Source organism: Chiloscyllium plagiosum, chromosome 15 (genome assembly GCF_004010195.1).
Source record: "Chiloscyllium plagiosum isolate BGI_BamShark_2017 chromosome 15, ASM401019v2, whole genome shotgun sequence".
NCBI lineage: Eukaryota > Metazoa > Chordata > Chondrichthyes > Orectolobiformes > Hemiscylliidae > Chiloscyllium > Chiloscyllium plagiosum.
In genome coordinates, this window is record NC_057724.1 from 56,925,873 (window position 1) to 56,941,728 (window position 15,856).

Sequence of the window (15,856 nt, forward strand, 5' to 3'; positions counted from 1 at the left end):
ACTGTGATCTAAAATATGGAGCACAATTAAAATACAATGAACAACCAAAGGACAAAAGGGTGTATAAGGACAAAAGGAGTTGTTCCAGCAAATCTGAAATGTGAAACAGTAGCATAACTTCCTCAACATGGAAAGCACAGGATAGAAAAGCATAAATATCTCAGAAGCTTGATCTGGTCTTATCCCAGTGTCAGGTAATACACAACTGAATGTTGCCCTTGCCTCCCTCCCCCAAGATCCCATCCAATTATTTTAGTGTGCCAGTTAGGTTTAAGCCAAAGATGTCTGCCATCTGTCCTGAAGCGACTGACAGATGATGGGATGCTTTTGAGAATCCAGTAACTCGCTCAAGTGGCTATTATTCATGTCTGAGCTTGGGTAGTGAATATTTACAGGATATTAAACTGCAGGCTTAAACCTGCTGTCAGCTATTGTCTGGATAATCATTTGTGATTTGTAGAATTGTTGCAGTGCAGAAGGAGGCCATTCAGCCCACATGCCTGCACCAATTCTATTACCTAGTGTAATCTCCTGCCTTTGTCCCACATCACTGAACACTATTTCTGCCCAAATAACCATCCAAAGCCCTCTTGAATGCCTCAATTGAACATGTCTCCATCACATTTCCAGACAGTGCATTCCATACCCTAACAACTCACTGTGTGGAAAAATTTCTTTCTCACATCACACTCGCTTCTTTTGCACATCACTTTAAATCTATGCCCTCTTGATTTTTTTTCCTTTTGCTCGCAGGAACAGTTTCACCCTATTTACTCTATCTACCTCACATGTAATTTTTAAAACCTCTAGCAAATCTTGTCTCAGCCTTCTTCTCTCCTAAGAGAACAGTCCCAACTTCTTCAATCTATCCTTATAACTGATGATTCCCACTGCAGGAACCATACCCAGTCATTTGGATATAATTGAGAACCCAAGCTGATCATTCTCCTCCATTTTATATGGTACTAAAATCATTAATTGTACACTAATAACCATTTGAACGGAGATCAACTGGGCATCAGAATTCACAAAGGCCCAAAAAAAAGGGCAATGATGAGCAATCAAGCCACAGTCATGGTTCAGGTAGTATAAACGTTTCTATTATCTGCTCATTTAAAATGTTTGCAGTTAGGGTTAGAGTTAGGGGTGCTAAACACCCGGTTATATGATCATACCCCTCAGCAGGAGATGCAAAATAGTGACAGGTTGAAGCTGGGCCAGACAAAGGAATGCCATAATGGCACAGTATGTGCACCCAGTTTCTCCAAAGCAGGTTAATATGAAGAGAGATCTCCTCTTTCCAAAGAGTATCAGTTGATCTTCCTAACAAACTCTGAGAAGTCAGCATGTGCTTATAGTTGTGACAGTCCATGTCAGTAATGCAACTCAGAGGACTAGATATAGTGTTCAAAGAGACTCAATGACCTCATACAAGTGGTCAAGGTTAATGAATGTATCTTCAAATTTTGCGTGCTACCAATTTGCACCAGCTGCCTCATAGACACTGATGAATGCATTACCATCGTTTCACTCATCTACCGATCTCTACCAATCAGGACTCATACATAACATTCATAGGCTTGCTCCACCCTCATCCACTGCTGCAAGCCTCACTCTCACTTCTCACAGCTTACATAGGCTGCTAGCTATTTAACCATGATGGGTATATCAGCCTGGTAGACAACATTGCACTGACTGATACACCTCACTTTCACTAGTTTGATAAAATGGTGCCCAACTAAAGGTAACTAAAGTTAACAGGGATAGGCATGGGCTGTTTGTCTTCACCCCAGTGGAGATGGTGCTTCAATTATCATAGCAGCCATGACTAAGGTCAGATTGGCAGCGGAGTGAAAGGGATTGAAGATGTAATCTACATCTACAAAATCCTCCTCATATCACACTTTTCCCTCATCTCACAATCTCTTCTGATTTATTAGTTGCACATGGTGTCACCACACCCCTCTTGTTCTTCCCCCATTTCCCTTTCTGTAACTCCACCTTCTTGTCTTTCTCTTTTCCAGAGTTTTTAAATTCACAAGTAGGTCAATGGTTATGAGGCATCAAGAAAATGCTGTTATCACCACCCCATATCAGCCAGGGTCATATTGAACAGTGGAGCAGGCTCAAGGGGCTTAATTCCCTAGCCCTGTCCCAATTTCTGATGATCTTATTCTCTTTTAGATACCCACCAATTGCAAACAGGCCAGGGAGCAGCATAGGAGCATAAAATGAATGATTAACGAGACATTACTGGTGACAAGACATTATCCTCAGTGTCACACTATCTCATGGATGAGCAACAACTATAGAATCCAATGCATGGAATCATACATTCCAGACAAAGCCCCAGGCACTATCATCACTACTGAAATCCTGATCTTCTCATCTGGGCAGAATGGTGCTCAGCATGGCTCCTCTTAAGCGTGCATGCTAGATCCAATTGCCATTTGGACTCAAAACAATATAACAACAAAAATTCAGCTGCTTTTCAGTGATCTCGAATTATTTTTATTTTGCACTATAGTATGAAAGAGACACAGATTTATTCAGTTGTTTTCCTCCAGCAATAAAAATGGCAGCCAAATTGCCCAGGGCAAGGAGAAGCCAGTGAAGAAATATACACTGGAAATATCTATACTCTCGCAATTCTTCGTGTTATGATAGGATTTGGATCAGTAAACCATGCAAACATATAGATTTGTATAAAGACCCATTTTCAGCGGACACATGTTTTGATGTTCAATGTATTGTAGTTATCAAATTCTTCCTGATCTGCAAAGCGCTGCTGTCCATGCTGCACACGTTGGGGAAGTTAGTATGTGTGGCTGAGAAACTAGGTTTTCCTCCTGCACAGTAGGGGTGACCATATGAACAATACAAAGACAAAGTGTCCCATTAATATCAGATTTTTATTTAGTGTGACAACCATGATTTAATACTCGCGACAGCCGGTGGCATGCTAGTTTGTGAATATTTAATAGCTTTTTGCTCAGCAGTCTCACTTCAAATGTTTCAGATAATGTGAAACTTTCAAATAACACTCCAGTAAATATCTTATTGACATCTTCTCTTGCACGAAGCTAATCATCATTTTGAGGAGGTCGATAACGAAATTTGCTAGAGTAATGGCAGGGGATGCTGCCATCATATAGTTTTAACTTACTAACATGTTTAGTTCTATGCTGCATATCCCAACTGAACAGAGAAACATGCCAAATGCAAGCAAGCAGTCAGTACAACAGTACAAGCTGAAGTTATTTTTCCTATATCTTGCTGACCATGGAAGTCCAAGTGCAGAAGGATAACGAGTCACAGTTGAGGTAGAGTTTCAACTGGGTCTAGCATTCAATGATATACTGTATTCTTGTGCTAACATGTCAGGGCAATCCACTAATGGCTACATTTATTGGATCCATAAATCTCTTTCAAGGAAGCTTTGTAACATTTTTACCCTTAATGTGAAAATGATCTACTTGTCATGCACCCAGCTTAAGAAGATTATTTTTCCCCCCATGTTGCATATTGATAACAATATCTGAATCAACTGAGGCAACTATCACAAACTAGCTCATCTCAGTTTATGCACCATTTTAACAACAGAGTGCCCTTTCATAAAACATAGGACACCTTATCCATTATTTCATAGACACGAGTGTCACCTGGTCTTTCCATAGTATGAAGGAAATTAATGCAGTGCATTTACCCCTCAGGATTTAGTGTTCAATTACTATACCTTTATTAAATCATGTGCAAAAATATTGCTTAGTTAATACACAGAAGCAGTGTTATTTATGTTGTAGTTAAATATAAATCCAAAAATGAGATCAATAACATGCAAATTCCTAAAAGTAAACTGTTTGCCTAGTGTGGAGGAAGATATAAACAAAGCCAGAGTTGTTCAGTAACTGTAAAAATAGTTAATGAAGTTAATGTTGTACATAGTAATGTTGCAATATGGTCTCTATCCTTAATCTAGCCCCTGTTATTTTGCAGCTTCTCTTTCATTTTCCTGGTCATCATTCCTATGAGAATCACCCCTGCTCCTTTGATGATCTTCTCATTCATCTCATGATCATCAATCAAGTTTCCAGGCTTCATTTCTTAATCAATTAATCAATGGTCCTTCTGTTCTTTGATCCTTCCAAGGATTTTCTAACTTTCTCTTTCAAAAATTACCCAGCGAGGCAGCAGTGCTAACCACTGTACCACCGTGCCGCCCTCATCAATCAACTTTCCAAGCTTCATTTCTTAATCAATTAATCAATGGTCCTTCTGTTCTTTGATCCTTCCAAGGATTTTCTAACTTTCTCTTTCAAAAATTACCCAAATCTCTCCTGCCAAAACTGTCTATCAACTGTCCAATCCCTAATTTCCTTTTGTTTCTCAAAATCTTTGAACATATGGTCACCTCTTGATCAATATGCTCATTTTTCTGACAATCTATCTGTCCCAATATAGTCAGCATATCTCGAGATCCATCCTCTCTCATAATGGTCATGCCTACATGAGCAACACCCATTGCTCTAAAGACTACGGAGTATTGTCAAAACAACTGATATTAAGTTGTGGATAAGTCGCCAGTTCCCTAGGAGGACCACAGCTAATGTTTTCTGTTCATATCTAAATCTCTGTATTAATGTCTCATGTCCCTCCCTGCCTTGCTGCTTGTTCAGACTGAATAGTCTGCTTGCAATCCAACACGAGATTCAAACACTTAGGCTGTCCTGTACTAAGAGCTGTTATAAAGCAGAGGTTGATCACCCTGCCAAGAACTTAAACTGATACACCCAAAGGGTAGCACCTCACCCTATAATCTGTAAAAGGAGTGTGAAAAGTGGTGTAACCTGTTTTTCAGCAACTTCTAGTGGTTAATAAAATAAATCCCTGACAGTTACTTTAATAATCAACAATAACAATTTATTTATCTAACTCTAACAGTGAACAAATTTACTAAACTATTAACAAAATGAATAAATCCCTTCTAACTACTAACTATTCCTGAATAAAATAAGATTCTAATGGTATGCTGCTTCAATAAACACAAATCCCACTCATATACAAAAAAAACAGAATTTGGTCTCTTGAAATTACATGTCTTCCAGAATGTTCTACTCCTTCTCCGTCGATTCTTCTGTCAGGAACTACTTCTCCATCGTTGCTACCATTACTATTTACACAGTGCTTTCTCTAAGACATAAAAGTCTGTGAGAGCCAGCGATTTTCTCTGGTGAGTTGAAGGCTGTTAGCTCTGACGGATGGCAGTTAGCTCTGGGGTCTTTGGCCAACTGCCCCTTCTTTTATACCCATCATGACACATCAATATTTCCTACACTAGGACTGTTGATGCTGTCAAAACTATCAGATTTAAATTTAATAGGTATTTGAAATTGATAGTGTCTGGTTCAAATTGATTGGCTAAATTCAAAAGCCTGTTGTCTTGGTAAAAACTGCTGCTTGGCTTGCTAACTTTCGATACTCATGTTTCAGTTCAGGTTCTCTGCATATTTGCAAACTCAAGTGCTGCTCACAGACATCCATTTTAAATCTCCAAGCACAGAAAAAGCACCATCTTTTAAAAGGGACAACGCAATGCTTACCCTATTTTACAACATCAAATTCTAACTTCCTGCCTCCCAATCTACAAATATTCTACTTAAGTTCACATCAGAGCGCATGCCTCTACCTCTGCAACACTGTTCACTTTCACTTCCAAACTTTTTCCACCACTAGGCATGATCTCAACATAAAATTTACAAACTCCATCCAAATAATAGAATCCAAATCATTTAACATTCCACCATTTTATCCTATTCCCTAGTATGCCCATTAGACCTGTGTTCACCAACCTCCAGTACCCTGTACCGGATGAATTTAAAATCCTCATGTCCACCCATAAATTCTAATAGTCTTCTTGTACAACTTTCTTCAGAGGTGAGTCTCCTCCTGCATTGTCTACTCTTCTAAAGTCCAATGCCTCCCTTCATACTTTCGTTTTACCCATTCATTGTCAGAAGCATCAACCACCTTGACCTGACTCTTTGTATCTTCCTTGCTAAACCCAAATATCTCAACTCCCCATGACAGCTTTAAAAGTATTCTCAAAAAAACTATCCTCCAGGAATTCTGTTGTTTCCCTTAACTCTCCCACAGAGGCTTAACTATTGGTCACTGTTCCTCAAATGCTTTGGAAATGCTAAGACACTAAAAAGGTGTCCTCTGCTAATTTCCCTACAGCTCCCAGTCTTGTATTCCCCTGTTGGGTTGCTCATTGGAGCCTCCCATTTTCAATTTCAATGAGTAAACACAGAAAAAGAATGCAATAGATAATTTCTCATTGCCTTCCTGATGTCGTTCAAAGGTGATACGTAAAAATGTAAAGCGTAGTAGTATAGAGTTTTGCATGAAGCAGAAAACAACTACTGCATAAAAGAATATCCAGAAACAAAATCATATATTTCCGAGCACATCATGTAACTGTTCATAATTAGTCTTCAATCAATCTCAAATGTTATGGAAATGCAATTACAAAGTATATTAATCAAGCTTAACACCACTGGACCATTGTTAAAATGTTAAGGCTGTTGGCTTTTTAAAACATAATTGCAATTATGAGTACTACAAGTTTTAGAGCTGTGCAATTGGAAAATGTCCAAAGTGAAAAATCAATACGGAAATTTACTGTTGCATAAGTTTACACAGTGTGTTCAGAGCAGAAACAGGTCATTCAACTTGACAGATCCATTTGCTGGCATTTATGCTTCTCATATTTTTCCTTGTCTAATTCCATACAACAATGTAATCTTTCTACTCCAATCTCACTCATTGAAATAACTGCACAGAGGCTGGTATCTTGTCATCAAGTCACCTTTAGTCACATGTGCACAGTACATGACCCTGATCACCAGCTCAGAGCCGGTCCTTCAAATGAGGAATCCCCTGTTTATTTTTTTTTCTTTTTCTCAGGGTGAACAAAAATTGTGATACTCCTACTTTTTAAAAAAAAATTATGTAATTTTTTTTCTTTTTTCTTTACCCTCACACTACCGCCTATCTGAGGTAATGCTTATTTTTTTCCCCCAGCACCCATGTGTGTGTGCAGGTGTGAATCCCCTGTTTATTTTTTTTATTTTTTTTTATTTTTTTTCCACCTAAGTGCGGTAGTGCTTCTTTTATCCCCAGCACCCATGGTATGTGTGTGCAGGTGTGAGACACAGTGAATCCCCTGTTTATTTATTTATTTATTTTTTTATTTTAACCCCCACACTACCACCTAAGTGCGGTAGTGCTTATTTTATCCCCAGCACCCATGGTATGTGTGTGCAGGTGTGAGACACAGTGAATCCCCTGTTTATATCTATCAGCCAGGGTTCCCTGATTGGCCCATGCTAACAAGTCCAATCAGGCATCTCTATTTTTAAAATAACTGAGCTGGAACAGATCATAGAATCCCTACAGTGTACAAGCAGGCCATTCAGCCCAGGAAGTCCATATCAACCTTCCGAAGGGTATCCCACCCAGACCCACTCCTCCTACCCTATCCCTATAAACCTGTATTTCCCAAAGCCAATCCATAGTCAATGAGATCCAACTGTCTCTCTTTCCAATCACTACACACATTCTCAACTAGCTCTTCTGTAAGTCATCTACTTTCAGCGAGAGCACGTTCTGGAGGGATATGGGTCGGATGCTGGCATGTGGGACTAGATTAGATTGGGATATCTGGTCGGCATGGATGGGTTGGACCAAAGGGTCTGCTTCCATGCTGTACATCTCTATGACTCTATGACTCTACACTCCCACAATTCCCTGAGTAAAGAAGTTTCATCTGAATTTTCTATTGGTTGTCTGGGGACTATCTTCTGTTCATGGCATCCATTCTGCTCTGCCCCACAAATGAAAAGATATTCTCTGTGCAGAATTTAAATCAAGTGACAGTTGTTAAATCAAAAGCCTATTGCAAAGTTAAATTTATTGGATCAACTGCATTGCCCCTTACAACTCTCTGCTATCTTTTCAAAACATTTAATGATGTTGATAAAGCAACAAAAGGCTTTTTTTTTAAATATGTCCAATTGTTCTTTGCTAATCTTTTGCATATTAGGCGGTTTCTATTTTGCTCTTTTTTTGTTATTTTCCCTAGTTCTGATGTTAATTGACTGTGATAAACCATCGTCATCTTTTCCTTAGATTCCTGCAGATACAATTGTCAGTTAGGGTTTTGTCCTCTTTGCATGTGATTGGTTTATTTAATATAGCGTCATAGATATCTGGAGGGAGACAGGGATGGCATTGATGCATTCTTTTCAATTTCAATATCAAAGTTCTTCAGTGTTCTGCAAGTTCCTCCCATCATGATTAAAGCAGGACACCACAAGAATCCACTGCAAAATGGCAGAGACCCAGCAGAAAATGTGTCAGGTCCTGACATCCAGCGATGCGGGCCAGAAATACAGCCTGTGCCCCTGAGATAACCCATTAAACGTTTCTTTAAACATTTCACACCCTTGGACCTTGTCACATTGCTTGCATGTAATTGCAGCTGCAGCTATCTGATTTAGAATAATAGTCATAGAGGTGTACAGCACAGGAACAGACCCTTCAGTCCAACTCATCCACGATATCCAGATATCCTAACCTAATCTAGTCCCATTTGTCAACACTTGGCCCATATCCCTCTAAACCCTTCCAATTCATATAACCAATCAGATGCCTTTTAAGTGTTGTAATTGTACCAGCCTCCACCATTTCCTCTGGCAGCTCAGTCCATACACGCATCACCTTCTGTGTGAAAAAGTTGTTCCTTAGGTCCCTTTTATATCTTTCTCCTGTACTTACCCTTGTCTACTTACCCGGAACATGCCCCTCATGATTTTATAAACCTCTTTAAGGTCACCCCTCAGCCTCCAATACTCCAGGAAGACAGCCCCAGCTTATTCAGTCTCTGTTTTCCCCGGAGTGTTGGAGGCTGATGGGTGACCTTATAGAGGTTTATAAAGTCATGGGGGCTTGGATAGGGTAAATAGACAAGATCTTTTCCCTGGGGTGGGGGAGGCTAGAACTAGAAGGCATAGGTTTAGGGTGAGAGGGAAAGATTTAAAAGGGACCTAAGGGGCAACGTTTCACGCACCAAATTGAAATCTTCAAACTCCCACTATTCAATTTTGAGTGCATACTGTAGCTAACATATTACCAAGCCCATAGCTTTAGTTATGAAAATGGCAATGCATGCCTTCAGAACAACTTAATCATGCTTTGCACAAGCGTGTGTGAGTGTGAAAGAAAGAGAGAGAGTGAGAGAGAGACAGACGTAGCCACAGCCCTTTAATATATCCTGTAATTGAAAGGGGCCACGATATGTGCTCAGACTGTGCAGGGACTTCCGTGTTACTGTTAAGCCATGCAGCTTAGAATGAAATTGAAATCAAGTTTTGCACTTAACTTTTTTGCAAAATTTAAGTGACAGCTACTGATTATTTAGATTGCTTGTCATGACTGACAATGATTTGTACATTTTTCCACTGTTCAAACATTGTGAAAATATTAAACCAAAATTGCAATGGGTAAACAATACTGTTTGTGACCATGATACTTCATTGACTAAGTGACCAATCTCAATATCAATGCCATGAGGAAATGCAGGAAGGGTCAAGTCACAGGAAGCTGGAAGATTAATGAGCAATATGCATTTTGACTGACAAGGTTGATCTCGAATTAAGATCGTAGGTAAGAAACTCAATACATTTGCTAATGGAAAAGTCCAGTAACTGTTCACCCTAAAATTAGAATTTGCAATCCAATGTGTGGGAAAATGAGCTATATATTTACCTACTGCAGCTTCCATGTTTAAACAGCTTACCACATAGATCGTCTCAGCCCACACCCATGAAGATTGATCTACCAGTCCTTATACAGGGGTTGATAATGCCACTACAAATGTACCCAAAACAAATAAGTGCCTTCAGGAGTGGAGCCAGAGTTCCACTTATTTGATAAAGGGCACCATCTGTTACTCACCTGGTCAAGGAGAAGCATCTAAAGCTGGGAAACAAGATAATGAAATGCTTCACTGATAATCAGCATGACATACAAACTAAGCACAACCATTAAACCAGTAGGATTTAAACCAGTCAGTCTACAGCCAGTTCAATCACCACTAATCTTGTTCTTTATGCTCCACCTCAAAATTTCCCTCCTCTTTCTTTGCTTGATCTACAGTTCTCAAAGATACTGTTGTCTTTAGTTCTCTCAGATCATATTGTGCAAACAACTTTGAAACTGGTCTTTCCTCCCCCATAACCTCACTATTGTAGGCATACGATTACCCAATAACTCACTAACTGATTGTTTCTGTTATGGAAACATAGAAGGCTGCTGCTTCTAAAGCTCCTACACCAAGCTGTATCAATAACAAATAATTCTACATGTATAGCAGCTTGTAAAACAAAATAAAAATGAGACGTTCTTAAGACCGGTCTCTGTATTTGAAGGTTTAACTCTTATCCTCTCTCCAAAGCTGCCATCAGACCTCCTAAGTTTGTTTCAGATTTCCAGCATCTGCCTTTATTTAAACTGTAAAATATAATGGCCCAACTTAGCCGTGGTGGAAATTATGCTGTGTCACTCCCCTCAGCTGGAGAGAAGCAAAAAGAATGATTTAGAGTTCATATTTCTTAGTGAAAGTTAGTCACTTCTCCTTCAAAATGTCTGTTTTACGCATTAGTGATAATCCATGATCAAAATGCGAAGGGGTTGTGTGTGAATCCACCCCAAAAAAGTGCTCTAAGTGCTTGGGTAAATTCACATGTAGGGGTCCTTACGTAAGGTATGATTTGTCTGGTTAGCACACATAAACAATACTTTTCACTGTGGAGAGGCTGAACAGACTGAGGCTGTTTTCCCTGGAGCATCGGAGGCTGAGGGTCGACCTTATAGAGGTTTACAAAATTATGAGGAGCATGGATAGGGTAAATAAACAAAGTCTTTTCCCTGGGGTGGGGGAGGCCAGAACTAAAGGGCATAGGTTTAGGATGAGAGGGGAAAGATATAAAAGAGACCTAAGGGGCAACTTTTTCACACAGAGGGTAGAAGGCTGATACAATTGCGACATTTAAGAGGCATTTGGATGGGTGTATGATAGGAAGGGTTTGGAGGGATATGAGCCAGGTGCTGTCAGGTGGGACTAGATTTGGTTAGGATATCTGGTTGGCATGGATGGGTTAGACCGAAGGGTCTGTTTCCGTGCTGTACATCTCTATGACTATGTGACCAGAGGAAATCAAATCAAATATAAATAGAACCATTGAAATTAGTAAGGAGCTGTTCCTCCAAATATAGACTCCTTCTTGCCCGGGCTTGTGGGTGAACAAGTCTGGGAGAGAGTTTAAATCAGAGTGGTGCTGGAAAAACACAGCAGGTCAGGCAGCATCCAAGGAGCAGGAAACAACCTGTGGTTGGAGCAGCAGGAATGTCAGAGGTGCAGTGAGAAGGTCACCAGGGAAGTGACTGCTGGGTGCCAAGAGTCAGGAGCAGAAACCAGCTGAAATTTCACACAAGCCACTGTTTAGCTTCTTCTGGGAGTGGGGTTAGGGATGTATGGATACTGGGAGCTGGTAGAACAAAGTTGCAAAGTGGGTGTCAGGAGTCAATAGGGATGCTGCAAAAGGGAGAGAGAGACTGCTTTATAAATATTAATGGCCCAACATAACGGAGGTCAAAAAGTGTGCTGTGTCACTCCCCTCAGCTGGAGAGAAGCAAAAAGGATGATTCATAGTTTTCATTTCTTAGTGAAACTTAGTGACTTCTCCTTAAAAATGTCTGCTTTACACATTAGTGATAATCAAAGATCAAAATGCAAAGGGGTGGTATGCAATACATCCCCAAAAAGGCCCCAAAATACTTGAGAAAATTCACTCTCAGGGGTATGATTTGTCTGGTTAGCACACAATACAGTACTTTTCACTGTAACTCAGTAGATAGAGGGAGGGGAAGGTGGAACAGGGAGGTTATTAAGAAGTTACTACAGTTTTAAAGACTCACTTTGGATTGGAAGCCAGTAATACTTGAAATCACTGAGATAATGAATTACTTGTACTTGCAAATAAATGGTATTTCTAGTTTAAGGTTGCAAATGTACAGGAGCTACAACATAAGGAAAATATGGTGGATGCTATTGTAATAAACACTGTGTCGGGTTAACTTTACCTAAGATTAAGATGTTGTAAAAATGAAAGTAACTGTTTTGTTATAATATTCCAAATTTGTGAATACTCAATGAAAAAACGTAGTTGTGACCTCACTAATCCATAAGGTACATTTAGAGTGATAGTTTCAGATATTTTGGCAAAAAAACATTGCTAATTTATGATGTCATTGTTAAGCACATTTAATACCATGGTGCCTAGGCAATCAATACTTTTATCGTGTGCTGTAGCTTCAAATTTAAGAGAGGGTTGATAGCGGGGGTATTGATGAATTCTTCTATTCCCACTTGTGCATGAGTCCAAATACCCCATAGGTCAATGCAAATACAAAATGCAACCCCTTCACCTAGTGAGTTATTGAGTATGAAAAGTAACTTTGAAAGCTAGTAAGGAGTTTCTGAAAAATCAAAATGTAGACCTTGGTGAAAATCTCAAGAGAAGTCCTGAAGAACAATTGTTTTATATATTTTTAAGATTTTTGCACAAAAAGAATTTCAGAACCTTCTTGGAATGATAACTTTATTTTACAAAAACAATGACGTTTGACCTTCTGGGATCTTTATTCCAAACCCCATGTCCATTACAGTAGACAGCCAAGACTTTAGAACTGTCGGCCCTGTGCTAAGGCCAATAGTTTTGAAAGCTTGCCCATTTTTTAAACGGAGGGCAGGAAAATAGTGTTGTCCCACACCAGGTCAGGTTTCCGGCAAGAATAGGCATGGGCCTTCATTTATTCCTCACACTCGGGCCTAAAGCCCATGATAAAATCCAGTCCTGTGACATTATCTCAAACGTGTGATCGTGTCTGCTACTTGCTCTTACATGTGCGCAAGGCTAGCAAGACTGGCATTTATTGGTAATCCCTAGATCCCCTTAGAAAGTGACAGTCAAGCCATGGCACAGCTATTGGGAAAAATAAAACGACTGGTGGAAAGAAGGGAGATCTGGTAATCTTCGAGGAATCACTTAAGCTGTGCTACAGAACTATGCTAAAATGCAAGGGCAGAAATGTCATTAGATTTTTTAAAACCAGGACTTCATCAAAACGCTTAAGGATATTTTTCCTCAACTGAAACACGCCAAATAAATGATTGTTGTTGATGTACCACCTACCCAAGAGTTAGAACTCAATATGTAGATAAACCAGAGAGTCTGGCCATTCTCCAGCATTTCACTTGTGTATCCATTCATCATCTAAACTGATGCCCTCACAGCACTTAGCAGGGTCATTATCACAGCCCAGATTTACACAGTATTTTCCAGCAGGGACATCTGAATAGAAAACAGAAACTCTGGAGTTTTCTCCCTCCTCTTTTGGAGTGTCTGACACTAATTTGCTACACACATTAAACCCCCCCCCATCCCTCACCCTGCCCACTCCATCATACTGCTGAGTTCACAATGTGTGGGTGACCAAAGCACCATTTAATATATGTAATTCAGTGTCTAAGTGTTGCATTCATCCACAATCCATCAATTTAGTTTGCATTTAGAGGAAAGGATGTCTTTAAAAAAATGTAATAGCAATGCTGTAAAGTCTACATATTACGTATAAAATTGAATTACCTTAACTAAGTCAAGTTGGCACATGTACGTTTTGCCTTTTAAACTCAATTCACAAGTCTGGTTTGCACCGAATTGTACACTGCAGATAACTAACTTTAGAAAGCAGTAAACTGAAAACCTATTGGGGGAGGGGTGTGTGGATTTTAACCCCACCCCAAAGTGCACCATTAAATGCATTTGAAAAGTCCAATCCCACACTTCAGTTTCGAATTTTAAAGAGACAATTTGGCAGGTAACTAAGATAGCTCCTAAAGTCAATGAGGGTCTAATTCACATAAATTAATTGGAATTGGATGCAACCTTCAGGCCCTGACAACAAATTGAACATCAGCTCAAATGGAAAGCCCACTGTGGTCAACATCATTAAGGAGGTAATTTTGTGGCCCCTTTTCTCTGTGGTTGCTGTTTTATTAGGTAAGGATATGGGGAAATAAAGCTAAGGTAGTTCAATGGAACTACACCACAGATTAGCCATGAATAGCTGTAAAGATTCAAAGGGCTGAACAGTTCCTGTGTTCACTTAATAGACCGGATTTACAACGTTCAACGAGAAACAGTTTCTCCACAAACTGCTAACACAAAAACAGACTGACTATTCCAACAAATTCATGTTGTGACAGATGTTTTGTCTGCCAAGTAAACATTTAATTATAATTTTGGACATGTTATTGTGGTCGGGAGGCCTGGTGATATTTGGTATTTTAAATAGAAGCAGGAGTTCGCTCCACCACATTTTAAGATCATGGCTAATTTGATTGTGGCCTCGGCTCCACCTTCTGACCTATTCTAGATAACCTTTGAATCCCTTATTAGACAAGAATCTACCTACCTCTGCCTTTTAAAATGACTATTTCTGCCAATCTCTTGAGGAAAGAAAATTCCACAGATTCTCAACCTGCAGAGAAAATTTCTTCTTATTTTTATCTTTAGTTGTTGACCCCTTATTTTTCAATTTTGTCCCTTAGTTCTAGTCTCTCCCACAAACATCAGATAATGAAAGATTCTTTTCTGTGTACAAGTTGAGGTATATCAGAGTACCATCATCTGTTTCCATAGCTATCATGCATAATTACACTAAGCATCCCTGCACTAAGCCTGAAAAATGGAAGGTTGTTTGCTGTCTGCTAAAAACAGGGTAGAAATTTCCATAGGCATTCTCCCAATTTCCTTTATAAGTTGGGCAGAAGATGTTTTGGTGCAAATAACTATTTCATGGTTTATTGTTTTAGTGTGCAAATTTTAATTTCAAGAATTAAAGTTTAACAGTATAAAATGAGAACATGTGACTGAAGCATATAAAAATATGTTATACTGAAAAGGTTGAAATGTTGCTTTAAGGGGTCAATAGCTAGGAAGGTAAAGTAATTAAATTGCTGGGCTCTAGTGACTGTCAGAATACAGAAACCATATAGCAGTTCAGAAGGTTATCCATTTTGGTTTAACAGAATTAGAAGGGAAAAGATGAAGCTTGAGAAACTATCTTTGCTCAAGATGTGGTGCTACAAAGCTTGAAGGTGTGGCATCCCAAACAGGGTTAGAGTTAATTTATCTTAAAGCATGGAGTAAACATTTAAGGTCAGGTTAAGGACAGTGCAGAGCAGGTTAGTTTGCCAACGAGGTGGGTGGTGAAGATTAACTCCACATATGAAAGTTAGAAGCTAACATTAGCCAACAAGGAACTGTGAAAAAGGAGGTAGAATGAGGTTCTAGCAATTCTGTTAAGAAGGTTTTCTGGTTTCAATTTGCCTGGGTGTGTGTTTAATGGGAGAAAGAAGTTGCAGTCTGAAGTTGGAAGAATTCAGAAAGAGGAACAGGTTTCTTGTGCTGTAACAGACAGACCTCAAGCAGCTAAGACTTAGGAGAAATCCCAGGCAGTAGCAGCTCCAGGCCATGGAAAACATTTAGAGTTAAGAAGTAGTTCTGGGTGCGCAGCTTGGTATATGGTGGAGGAAGCCCATAAACAGTATTCTCTTCTTGCACCTAAGGATAATTGGAGCTTAAAGAACTTCAGCAGCAGCCTGGCAATGCTAGTTAAAGCTGAAATTAAGCTGGCAATTAAAGGTTTGTTGAAAGATTATTTAAGTTTC

The 15,856-nt window shown here is 39.4% G+C and overlaps 1 protein-coding gene across 8 annotated transcripts in view; it reads right to left on the bottom strand.

Moving 5' to 3' along the window:
- Nucleotides 1-15,856, bottom strand: part of LOC122557344 (serine/threonine-protein kinase PAK 3) — a 248,127-nt gene that overhangs the window by 143,421 nt on the left and 88,850 nt on the right. The window lies entirely within an intron of this gene.